Here is a 13736-nt window from a genome sequence, read left to right on the forward strand (position 1 = left end):
ACCAGTGAGAGAGTCTGGAGCCCTCCTGCTCCACAGCACCCCAGACTCCAGCAAGCAGCAGAGGTCCCCAAGGCCCCTCACCCTCACCAGCTCAGCTTGAAAAGGAAGTACGACAGGGAATTCAGTGATGGTGCTTATGCCCAGTAACCCAGGGTGGGGGGCTGTCCTGCTCTGCCCCATCCCACCCAAGTGACTGGGTCTACTTCTAAGTGCCCCTCCAACAGGGACAGGGACCAATGGATCCACTGAGGCAAGGGCTGGGAATGGGAATGGGGAGAAAAATGAGCTTCACAGCATCAAGCCAGAAGGCAGGTGGCCTGAGTTCTCGATGTGGCACCCAGTACCCCTACAGCAGAGAAAATACCATTTCAGGCTGTGTCTGCAGCAGGAGACCCCATAGCAGTTGCTACTTTTGTCTACCCAATACCCACTCCCCTCCTTTCTTGTCGACAAAGCCGATTTGCTGGGGTGGAAATGGGTCCACCCTGAGCAGAGGAGCTGTGACAAGTTTAAACCAAGCACGACAAGTCTGCTTCCCAACTTCCCAGCTTCCTTTGCATCTAGGGTTAGAACATAAATACAAGTGGAGTTCTGCCGACTGGGAACGGGGTCAAAGTTTCAGGTGGTACTTCTGCTTTCCTGATAGAACAGATGCAGTTAGCAGAGCCCTTCTCCTCCCGCCGTTCTGTCTGTCTGTTTTCTCTTGAACGTGGCCATGATCCCTAGAGTTGTAGCATGACCTTGAGACCATAAGGAAAGGGCCAAAAGAATCTCGGAGCTGTTACCCTCACGTTGTGTTACCCTCACCAAGCCAGGATCAGCAACCACGGCCTCCTGATTTCTTACTATGAGAAAAATAATCCCCTGGGTAGCCAGGTTTTCTGTGACTTCCAGCCAAATGCCTTCCTAGCAGGGGAGCTGCCTATCCACCCCTGTACCCTCCTCTTTCCTCACCCGGGGCCTCGTGGTCCCTGGAGGCCATCCTTGTGTCAGTTCTGAGCTGCAGCAGGAGGTGGCCACATGGGCAGCCCCACATTCCGGACTCTGCGGCAGTCCCCTGCGTTGTCTCCATCCCCTCCAAAGTTATCTCCCTGAAGTGCAAACCTGAACGTGGCACTCCTCTGCCAAGAATTTCTACAAGCTGCCCTGAGACCCCAGGAGTGGTGTGCAGACTCCTTTCCGGATCCTTCTAGGCCCTTCCCAGCCTGCGTTCAGCTACCCCACCAGGCAACCCCCCCTGCTATGACCCAGTCCCCCTCCACTGCCCAGCGATTGCCCTGGGGTGAAGTGCTTCTCCCCTCCTTCATGCTCAACTGTACCCCTTTGTTTCAGCAAGTGACACAACATCTAGTAATTACTTGTTTACCAGCCTTTCCCTCCAGAGATGGTGAGCTCTGGGGACAACGGCCAGTTCTGATTCTATTTGTATTGCTTCAGCATCCAGCACAGCCAGTACTCAAACACACACACACACACACACACACACACACACACACACACACACACACACAAACTGTTGAATAAATAAAACTCCAGTGCCGCCTTGTTCTTTGGATATTAACCTGAAGCTTCCTCCTTGGGCTCTCTGTGGAGCCCTGTGAAGTTTCCCACTGTCAGGAAAGGGTTTGCTCAGTTGCCTTTTAAGCAATATCTACTGAGTGCCTACTATGAGTTTGTATCAGTTGGTTGTCACCATGAAAATGCTGTGAAACAAATATCCACAAAAATCCCAGTGGCATATAGCCCTGAGCAGTTCTTTCTCACTTGTCTGGGGGTTAGCTGGGGGTGGGTGTTACTACAACTCCCATTTTGCAGATGAGAAAACCGTAGATATGGAGAGATAAAATAACGGTCCACATTTACTCCGTTGGTAAGGAAGACGAAAACGAAGATGCAGGAAAGAGAGAACCTGGTTCTTGGCTTTATAAAGTGTCTGTGAGAATTTTGCAGACTCATTGGAAACATCAGCCTTTGGTGGAAATTCATCCATGTGCCAGTTTGAATGTATTATGTCCCCCAAAATGCCATTATCTTTGACGCAGTCTTGTGTGGGCACACGTATTAGTGTTGATTAGATTGCAATTCTTTGATTGAGGTTTTCCATGGATATGCGACCCACTCAACTGTAAGTGATAACTCTCATTAGATAATTTCCATGGAGGTGTGGCCCTGCCCATTCAGCGTGGGCCTTGATTAGTTTACTAGAGCACTATAGAAGCTCAGACAGAAGGAGCAAGATTGACACAGCCAAAAGGTCAACTGAGAGTGACACTTTGAAGAGAAGCTGCAGCTAAGAGAGGACAAAACTCCCCAAGAGCAACATTTTGGAGAACGTCATTTTGAAATGCCACCTGGGAGCAAGCAGATGCCAGCCATGTGCCTTCCCAGCTAACAGAGGTTTTCCGGACACCAGTGGCCATCCTCCAGTGAAGGTACCTGATTGTTGATGCCTTACCTTGGACACTTTATGGCCTTAGGACTCTAACCGTGTAACCAAATAAACCCCCTTTTGTAAAAGCCTATCCATTTCTGGTGTTTTGCTTAATGACAGCATTAGCAAACCGGAACAATCCACTAAAAATGTACTGCTCAGTGCAAACCTTGGGCAAGCACCTAAGTAGATGCTGAGAATAATTTGAGAATAAGGGCCCTGAAACAAGTTAAAAAACTTGAAATACCAAAAAACATCCCAGCCCCAAGGCCAGCAGCGTGGGGACAGCATGGTGAGGAGAGCAGCAGGGAGCAGAATTGCCCATGGAGGTCGGCAGGGCCTCTGTCTCCAGGCCACATGGCTTGGAGTCCCTACCCATTGATTTGTGACACCAGAGTCCCACTGTGAGGTATTTATGACCTTATATATTTGAGTCCCTGTTTGCAGAAGCAATATAGTAAAATGTATATGGATCTCATGTCACTATACAAGTTCATTCATACTAAAGCAAAACCCTTTGTTGGCTCCCTGGGCTGGGCGAACCTTATCCAACTGCTAAAATTGAGGTTCTGCTGTTCTACCAGGGCCAAATCAGGAAAAGCCCCCAGATCCAAGACGGTACAGTCCCGTGTCCCCCTTCCCTCCAGAGAGGGGACGGGAAGGAAAGCCCGCCCACCCTTTTTAGGGCATGGCTTCGTTGTCTGTTGCTGCACAACAAATAACTCCAAAACTTGGCTGCTTAAAGCAGTAAACATTTATCATCTCATAGTTTCTGTGGGTCAGGGATTCAGAGGTTGCCGTGAAGTTTTCATCTGAAGGCTCGACCGGGGCTTGGGCATTTGCTTCCTCATGGGCCTCTCTGTGGGGCTGCTTGAGGGACATGGCTTACCCCAGGGCAGATGATCCGAGAGAGAAGGCAAGGAGGAAGCCAACTGCTTTTTTCTGTCCTCATCTCAGATGTCACACACTATTACTTCTGCCACATTCTCTTTGTTAGGGGCAAGTCACTAAATCCAGCCTATACTTAAGGGGCAGGTGATTAGGCTCCAGCTTATAAAAACAAGAGTATCAAGAATTTGTGGACCTATATTAAAACTATCACAGGGTACATCCAGGAAGTTGTACACATATCTCTCTGCTCACATCTCACCAGATAGAACCCGGTCACATAGCCACACTTAGCTCCAAGGGGAGCTGCAACATATTGTAGCTGCAACATATTGCAGTGGCTGGTTTGGATGTATTATATACCCCAAATGGCCATGTTCTTTGATGCAATCTTGTGGGGCCAGTCATATTAGTGTTGATTAGATTGGAATCCTTTGAGTGTTTCCATGGAGATGTGACTCAATCAGCTGTGAGTGAAATGTTTGATTGGATAATTTCCATGGAGGTGTTACCCTGCCCATTTAGGGTGGGTATTAATTGGCCCCCTGGAGTCCTATAAAGGATTTCACAGACAGAGGGAGCAGAGAGCAAATGAGAGTGACATTTTGAAGAGCAGCTGCCGCTAAGAGAAGACAAAACGCCCTAAGAGCAACATTTTTGAGAATGCCATTTTGAAATGCAACTTGGGGGCAAGTGGACGCCAGCCACGTGCCTTCCAGCTAACAGAGGTTTTCTGGATACCAGTGGCCATCCTTCAATGAAGGGACCCAATTGTTGATGCCTTACCTTGGGCACTTCATGCCTTAAGATTGTAACTTTGTAACCAAATAAACTCCCTTTTATAAAAGCCAATCAATTTCTGGTGTGTTGCTTAATGGCAGCGTTAGCAAACCGGAATGATACCCAATGAAAAATTGGTGGTCTGGTGCTATGGGAGAAAAATGGGAAATGAGTAATGTTTCTGCCTCAGAGAAGAAGCAAAACATAGATATGCTAAGATTAAAAAAAAAGGAAAGAATCCTGTGGAATATAATTTACATTCTAGGAAAGGGAAAACTTGTTTTCCATCACTGGCATTCTTGAAGATGCTCATGACATATGGTTGAGTGAAAAATGCAGGTTAAGTCACAGCATGACCCACTTATGACAATTCATTACATGTGTGTTTCCATGGATGTGGAGTCCGAACGGTGACTGGAAGGACATCTGCCAACGAGTAACTGAGGTTATCTCCAGGTGGTTGATGAGTGGTGATTTTTCCGATATATTTATACGTAATTTGATTTTTTTTTATTGAACATTTGTTTCTTCAACCATTTTCCAAAATCAGGAGGAGCTACCAAAAATATTTCTTCCCATCCTTTCTAATCAATGTGCCACCCCCAAGCCGGTCCAGAAGAGGAGGGTTGAGGAGGAATTCCTGGGTGTTTTCTGCCCGTGTGTTTTCAGTCGGCTTTGAGGCATGCCAAGCTGCGCAGGAGGGCTAGAACGGGCAGGGCTAGGGGCCTGGCTCAACTGTCGGGATGTGCCAAGACCCAGCATCAGGGTGTGAAGTCCGAGCTGGGACCACGGGCGGTGGGAAGGGGCTGTCTCCAGAATCGTGAGAACAGAGGACAAAGGCTGGAGAATCAGGCCAGAGAGAGGAACCAAAGAGTGATGCCCCAGGGCATGTGCCTCCCGGCTGCTCCTGCTTCTGACAAGCCCCACGGTCCAGAAGGAGAAGATTCCAGCAGGGGATGCTCAGTATCAGTGATAGGAGCCAGTGCAGATTGAAAAGTCCTGTCTGCAGTGAGAGATGGTGCTGCCTGTGCCAGTTTGAATGTATTATGTCCCCCAAAATGCCATTATCTTTGATGTACTCTTGTGTGGGCAGATTTATCAGTGTTGATTAGATTGTAATTCTTTGAGTATTTCCATGGAGATGCGACCCACCCAACTGTGGGTGATGGCTCTGATTGGATAGTTTCCATGGAGGTGTGGCCCTGCCCATTCAGCCTGGGTCCTGATTAGTTTACTGGAGCAGTATACAAGCTCAGACAGAAGGAGTGGGCTTGCTACAGCCAAGAGGGACACTCTGAAGAATGCACAGGAGCTGAGAGGAACTGCAGTTTACAGAGACATTTTGGAGACGGCCTTTGAAAGCAGACTTTTGCTCCAGAAAAGCTAAGAGAGGACAAATGCCCCAAGAGCAGCTGAGAATGACATTTTTGAGGAACTGCAGCCTAGAGAGGAACGGCCTGGGAGAAAGCCATTTTGAAACCAGAACTCTGGAGCAGATGCCAGCTACGTGCTTTCCCAGCTAACAGAGGTTTTCTGGACGCCATTGGCCATCCTCCAGTGAAGGTACCCAATTGTTGATGTGTTAACTTGGACACTTTATGGCCTTGATACTGTAACTGTGTAACCAAATAAGCCCCCTTTTATAAAAGCCAGTCCATTTCTGGTGTTTTGCATTCTGGCAGCATTAGCAAACTAGAACATGTCCCAAGCAAGAGAGGACTCTGCAGTTGCCAGCCTCAACTGCACTGCCTCCTGCTCAGACAAGGATGGGGAACAAGTTTAATTGATCTGTGAGTAGTTGCCACCTAAAGTTCTGGGTTGAGAAAGACTCTGAGGCTGAATCTGGACTTAGTAGAAAGTACTGCGGCGATTGATTGGTGATGTCTGCCAAGGCACAGGAGTGTGTCCAGGTGCCATTCACTCCAACAGCTCATTCTTTTCCACTAGGGGCTCACCCTCACCTCCTTCCCCCAGCCCCTACTTGCCTACTTCTGATAAGAAGGAAAAATTACCCATAATCCAGCCCTTTTCCTTTTGGCTGTTTCACTGCTAGAGTATCTATATACAGAGAGCCTTTTCATCGAGTTGCAATAAAAAAGTAAGTACATCCTAGTTGTAAATGTTTTTTCCACTTGGCATTACAGCACGAGAATTTTCCTATGATTTTTTGTATCCTTTTTTTTTAAAAATGACACAAGTTCATTGTAGAAAATACAGAGAAGAAATAAGAAAAAAGTCTTTAAATTCCAAAATCCGTAGAGGACCCCAGAGCTCATCAGGAATTAGCAAACCAGGAACTCCTAAATCTGCCCAAGTATCAGAGTTATCTGGCATGCTTTTTTTTTTAATAAAATGCAGCTTTCCTCCTACCAACTCTTTAGAAAAGTTCAGCCCCCTTGCTCCAGAAAACAACCTCCAAAACAGGCAGAGGCTATGAACAAGATAATTCACAGAAATAGAAATTCAAGAGGCCAATAAACGTGAAAAAAGGTTCCTTCCTATTATTCAGGAAAATGAAAATTAAAACAATGAACTGTCTCCCCCCAACGCCCCACCCCTAACAGATTGGCAAAAATTCAAGCATGATAACATCCAGCACAGGCAGGAAAAGGGGCACGAATGGCTACAACCTCTTGGGAATGTAATCTGGAGTTGTTTATTAAAATTAAGAATACTCTTATGCCAGAACACGGAGATACCTGTACAAGCAGGTTTGTTGATCAAGTACTATGTGCCAGAATCTGTCCTAGGGTTACAGAGGTGAAGCAACCAACCCAAAATCCCTGCTGGTGTGCAACTCACATACTAGAAGGAGGAGATGGTCAATACGCTGATGCATGTATTTAAATGATGAATGCTATGGAGAAAAATAAAGCGGGAAAGAGAAGGGGGGAGAACAGCCGGAAGGGGGATGGGTTGCAATTTAAAATAGAGTGATCGGAGACAGCCTCGCTGGAAGGTGGCATTTGATCAAAAAGCTGAAGAAGGTGAGAGAATAGGCCACGGGGACGTCTGGGGGAAGAGTGTCCCAGGCAGAGGGAACAGTCCACACGGAGGCCTAGAGGTGGGGGGCCTGCTATGTCAAAGAAGAGCACGGAGGATAATAAGGCAAATAATAATAATAATAACAAGGGGGTGAGGTCAGAGCCATACCTGGGGCAGGTCTCTGTGATGCCTTGGCTTTACCCCCAGTGAGACCTGGACATCTCTGGGGTACAGAGGTGGAAGTCTACAGCCTGCAAAGGGCACGTAAAGCCACGGGACTGGACGGAGACACCCCTAGTGAGTGAGGGGGGCCGAGCCCAGGGCAGGCCAACATTTCAAAGGAGGAACAAGCAAAGGAGGCTGGGAAGGAGCAGCCGGGGGGCAGGAGGAAAACCAGAGTCTGCGTTCCCAGAGGCCACGGGAAGAAAGTATTTCGGGGAGGGGGACGGGACTGCTTCAGCTGGGCCCGTAGGTGGAGCCTGATGAGGACAAAGCGCTGACCACTGACCCAAAGGAGAATGGCTGGAAGGTGACAGCACTGGGGACAGGCCCTGCTCAGGGAGGGTGGACACTTGCGTAAGCCCCTCGGAGAGGGAAGGGGAAAGATTTGCAGGCGGCGAGGAAGAGAGGGCAGCAGCTGGCCCCGCTGCGTTTGTCCCGAGAACAATGGGGTACCCTGTGTCCTTGAACTCCCGGGGGGAGCGCCTCGCGCCCAGGGCCGGAAGGAAAGTGGGTGGCTGCATTCATTCAGTCTCATCAGCAGCACGCGGGCACTTGCCAAGCCGCTGGCCGGGCCTGGACCCCGAGCCCTGCCTCCAAGGAAGGACCTGGGCAGCTGGGACAGGCGCTGGTTCCTTGGGAAAGCACTGGGGCCTGGAGGAGGAAATGAGTCCTGGCCAAGGCGCCCGGCCAGCGGAAGGCCGCAGCCCTGGGAGGGGCCGCCGGGGCCGGGAAGAGGACGGGCCGGCTGAGGCCAGTGCTGAGCAAGGAAAGCAGATGGGATGCAATGCCTCTTCCTTCCACTCTGGGGTGATGCCGGGTGGGACAGAGCAGGCCTGACATGGTGAATTTAGGGCAGAAACCACTTACAATTTGGATGCAATCTGGTGTTGGGCGAGTGGGTATTTTCTGGAGAGAAAGGACTGCGCATCTGGAAGGGGCTTTCAGTCATCATCTCGTTCAGCTGCATATTTTACAAACGGAGAAGCTGAGGCTCAGAGAGGGGCATGATGTGCTGTCGGTCACACAGCCAGGGTGGCAGGGCCCTGGCACCCCGGGACACCTTGCATGCTGGGTGGTGCCTGGGAGGTGTCATTGCCACCTGAATCCACAAACGGAGGATGCCTGGCAGGGGAGGGGAGAACAGGACCTGGGAGAAACCAAAAGAGTTTGGAGAAAGGAAGGCGAGCAGAGGCTGCGTATATGTGGGGGGTCCTCTCTAAAGAGGAGGAAGGGGTCCTGAGAACAGACACTGGCCAGATGGGAGAGGGGGATGGGGTTCTGTAAGAAGCCAGGCCTCCACGGTGGGCTCAGGACCCCGGAGAGGGTGTAGGCTGGTCCTGGGAGGGTCCCACATGCCCCCACTTGTCTGATCGGTGAGATGACTTCTGTCCCTCTGAACAGCTTCGAGCTGGAGACGCTCCATCTTCCCAGCTTCGCCTCCCAGTGTGCTCCTTTCAGAGAGAGGACACTCACCCTAATGGACACTTTTCTCCCTCACCTGAACCTCTAGGGACTCAAAATCCTTGTCACAGAGACAGCAAACAAAGGAATTGCTTTTAAAAATGCCATGGTCTCTGTGAGGTTTGAAACTGTTATGTACCCCAGGAAAGACTATGTTCTTTAATGTAATCTTGTGCGGGCAGACTAATTATGGTGGGATCTTTTGATTAGGTTGTTTCCATGCAGATGTGACCCACCCAACTGTGGGGGACACATTTTGATTAGATTATTTCCATGGAGGTGTGAACCTGCCCATTCAAGGTGGGTCCTGATTAGTTTACTGGAGTCCTTAAGAGCTCAGGAAGACAAGGAGCTCAGAGAAGCTAAGAGAGATGTTTTAGAGAGAAGCTAAGATATGTAATCCAGAGTTTGTCCCTGGGAGAAGCTAAGAGCCCACACAGACCCAGACGCTGGGAGATGCAGACAGAATGATGTTTGGAGATGCTAAGCTAAGAGATGAAGCCCAGAGTTTGCCCCAGAGAAACTAAGAGAGGACCCTGAGATGCTTAGAGAGAAACACCCTGGGAGAACAAGCAAGGATGCACAGTTGCTGAAGAAAGAGGCTAAGAGAGACAGAAGCCCAGAGACATTTCAGAGAAAGCCATTTTGAAACACAACCCAGGAGCAAAGGACCAGCAGACACCAGTCACGTGCCTTCCCAGCTGACAGAGGTGTTCCAGATGCCATTGGCCATTCTTCAGTGAAGGTTCCACTTGTTGATTCCTTAGTTTGGACACTTTTATGGCCTTAGAACTGTAAACTTGTAACCTAATAAATCCCCTTAATAAAGCCAATCCATTTCTGGTATTTTGCAGAATGGCAGCATTAGCAAACCAGAACAGTCTCCAAAGTTGAAACTCCACCTAAAGGACCTAAAGACACAACCAACCCAGAGCACTAAGCAGTGTGTCACTGAGGAGACAGTCACCAAATACCCAAAGCAGGAAAAGAACAACATTCAAACCAAAAAGATGAAAACTAGAAAGGACATTGTAGATGTTTATCTGAGAAGTGGAAGAGGAAAAAATATGACTAGTTTAGTGATAAGTTTTAGTAGCCCCATGGCATAATTTTTGCAATAAAACTGAAAGTAAATTCTGAAGGAAATATTATGCAGCATGATGTAGGCCCTTGGTATTCCATATAAATCTTCATTCCATACATTTGTCCTTGGCAAATGTTAGAGGATGTTTGGGGGAGGTGACCTTTATGTAGACGGAAGGTTGGGGTCCGTTTGTTTGTAGTTTTCCCCAAAGATGATATACTGGTTTTTGTTTATTATTTTAACAATGCTGTTCCCTTGAACAATTACTATAAGATTTTTTGGATGAAAAATAAGGCTGTGCTAGCGAGAACGAGGTTGGCCCTCCGGCTTCACGTGGAAAGTTTTAAGCTGAGTCCAATCCTCCAGCATCAGGTGGGACAGGGCAGCTTTGGGGCCCCGTTGGGAGATTGCCCAGACAGGAGGGGACTTTGGGGGTCTCGGACCACAGCCTCCCTGTGCTCAGGAGGTGTTCCCGAGGAGGCCAGGACGTGGCCCTGGTCCCAGACGGAGCTGGAGGGCTGGCCACACTGGACCTCAGGCTTTGGCTTCCCAGAGGAGCCCTGCTGTCTGTGTGTCATGGAGTCACCACTCAGGGCATTTACCTCACCCCCATCCCTCACTCAACTCGTCCAGGCCTTCTCTCTGCCCTGGGGAGGACAGAGCCACTGCGGAAGGTTCTCTAGGGGGGACCCCCATCACTGAATGGGGTCCCCTTTAGCCTGTTAGTCGTCAGCTTGCCTGCTGGCTGCAAAGGGGTCTCTGAGGGAGGGGCTGACAGGGCAGTTCGGAACAGCCCGTCCAGCTGGCTGTAGGAGGGGGGCTGCCAGTGGGGGACAGGGACCTCCGGACAGCTGCTCACCTCAGGCTGGGCTCCGGGCCAGCCCTGTCGGCAGAGAAGGGGGAGGCAGCCTGGCAGCTGTCATGCAGCACTGAGCTGTCAGCCGCCCTGGCGGTCACCCCAGCACACCATGGCCAAGCGTCCTGCTGGCTTTAGGGGACGAGGTTCACTCTTGCTCTCCCCCAGCACTGGCCACCCATGGCCCCCCAGGGCTCCGCTGGAGGCTTCAGCCTCTGCCTGAGTTTGGAGATGGGGGTGACCAAAGCCCTGCCAGCAGTGCCGGGGGCAAACGTGGGCAAGAAAGCCCTGGCCCATCCTAAAGCCAAACATTCTAGGAGCCCCATAAACCAGCATTCCCCAAACTGTGTTCCAGGGATCCCTCCTGGGGTTCCACAAGAGGTCACAGCATGAAACGATGATCAAGGTCTCAAATAAGTTTGGGAGGTACTGAGTGAAAGTTAAACAAGCGTTCTTTGTGCAGAACTTCTCAGAGCCTTTAACGTACTAACGTGCATTAAGAGGGGGCCCTATTCTGCTGTGGCACCCAGTGGAAAGGACCACAAACCCTTTGCTCTTAGAAGGTCTAGACCTACCAACCTTATAGCTGTTCCAAATTACAATATGTTGGCTCCCTGGGCTGCCTCTCATATCTGGAAGAGGCACTAAAACCCTTCATCCAACCCCTTGCCCTGATTTTTATTTAGAAAATAAAGGTCAGTATAGCTGTCCCAAAATGCATCAAAAAAAAAACCCACTTTTTTGTGCTATTTTCTTCTCCAAAAATGGAAATTTATTTCCTAGGACTTGGAAGCATTCTGAATTATTTATTTTTTTTGAAAATGCATGTGCAGCAAAAAGCTAAGTATGTGGGGGCCATAAGGTCCTGTACCCTCACTATGGGGTATGTGATTGGAAGATCTGAGAGCAGAGACATGGATGGACATTTGCACACTGGTGCTCATGGAGACAGTGTTCATGAGTTGCAGTGGGTGGAGGTGGCCTAAGGGTACACTGAGGAACAGAACGGTGAACTGTGATGTACGTGCACGATGGAATATTGGGCAACTATGAGGAGTGAAGCTTATGAAACACTCAAAGAAGTGAATGGATCCTGTAGACAGCATTTTGAGTGAACTACATGAGAAATAAAGGCAAACACTATAATGCCTCACTGATGTGGACTAACTACAATGTGTAAACTCAGAATTGAATCTCAGAGCACAGCCTAACAGGGAAATGGTTATTGTAATGGTCCCTAGATTGTAAGCTCTTGCAGCAGTCACATCTATTCCTGAACTGTAATGGCTATCTGCAAACTCTGAGATGCTGATCCCTTAGTGTATAACCTGATTGGTCTCTGGAACATTGGGTATCTGTGTGACACCTGAAACTCAGAGCTAGAGCTCGGCAGATATGGATGTCAGTATTAACACATACAGCAAATGTTAAAAAATAAAAAAAATAAAAAAGAGCTCAGACTTCAATTAGTGATATGAATGAAGCCAATCTTGTTAAGACTAGGGCAAACCGGGCCAAAGGGTAAAGGTCAAAACTGACTGTGTTTTAAAACTTCAACTTCCATGTGAGATCAAGGGAAGAGATGTCTATTTGGTGCAGGATCTGTATTTTCTAAACAGTACAACTCTACAGTCTGTTCAAACACCTCAATTACATGGAACTTTGAATAGGAAGTGAGATATGGTAGGTTTGTATAGGTTAGAGCGAAACAGTTACACATCCCAAAGTAATTTGGGCAGAGAATAAAAATATTTTTGCAGGGCCCTCCTGAGGAGCTGGGGGGAAATACAGAAGTGTTGGACTTCCTCACCTGGACTGATGCTGATGTTGTCACAGACAGTGAGGACTGGCAGTTTGATGTGCTGAGCCCTCCATCATGGGACTTGCCCTTATGAAGCTCATTACTGCAAGGGAGAGGCTAGACTTGAACATAATTGTGCCTAAGAGTCTCCCTCTGAGTGTCTCTTTGTTGCTCAGATGTGGCCCTCTCTCTCTAGCTAAGCCACCTCAGTAGGTGAACTCACTGCCCACCACCCTCCCCATGTGGGACCTGACTCCCAGGGGTGCAGATCTCCCTGACAATGCAGGATATGACTCCCGGAGATGAACCTGGACCTGGTATCGTGGGATTGAGAATATCTTCTTGACCAAAAGGGGGATGCAAAATGAAACGAAATAAAGTTTCAGTGGCTGAGAGATTTCAAATGGAGTCAAGAGTTCACTCTGGTGGACATTATTTTGCAATATGTAGATAACACCTTTTAGGTTTTAATGTATTGGAATAGCTAGAAGTAAATAACTGAAACTATCAAACTCAAACCCAGAAGTCTGGACTCTTGAAGACGATTGTATAACAATGTAGTTTACAGGGGGTGACAGTGTGATTGTGTAAACCTTGTGGATCACACTCCCTTTGTCCAGTGTATGGATGGATGTGTAGAAAAATGCGGACAAAAACTGAATGAAAAATAGGGTAGTATGGGGGGGGATGATTTGGGTGTTCTTTTTCACTTTTATCTTTTATTCTTATTCTGATCCTTTCTAATGTAAGGAAAATGTTCAAAAATAGATTGGGGTGATGAATGCACAACTATATGATGGTACTGTGAACAGTTGATTATACACCATGGATGATTGTATGGTATGTGAATATATTTCAATAAAACTGAATTAAATTAAAAAAAATCACAGCAGGAACAGAAAAAAAATGTGTGCACAAGTGTGTGTGTGTGTGTGTGTATGTGTTGCGCACATGTGTGTGCATGTGAGAGGAGGATTTTCCAGAAACTTCTGGTGGTGGAGCTGGAGATGAAATCCCAGAGGACAGAAGCGGTCGTCTGCGGGCCAGATGGTGCTGATGGCATATGGGGTCTGGACTCGGCTCTCAGGGACTGGTGGACTTCATCCTCCCCCAGCCTCTGCACAGCACCTGTCCCTGCCTTTGGACAATCCTTGGTGACAAGACCACGTCAGAGCTCAGGGGCCATGTGTCTCCCCTCCCAGACACCAGACCCCAGATGTCCACTCAA

Source organism: Choloepus didactylus, chromosome 17, assembly GCF_015220235.1.
Source record: "Choloepus didactylus isolate mChoDid1 chromosome 17, mChoDid1.pri, whole genome shotgun sequence".
In the NCBI taxonomy this organism is placed as follows: Eukaryota; Metazoa; Chordata; class Mammalia; order Pilosa; family Megalonychidae; genus Choloepus; species Choloepus didactylus.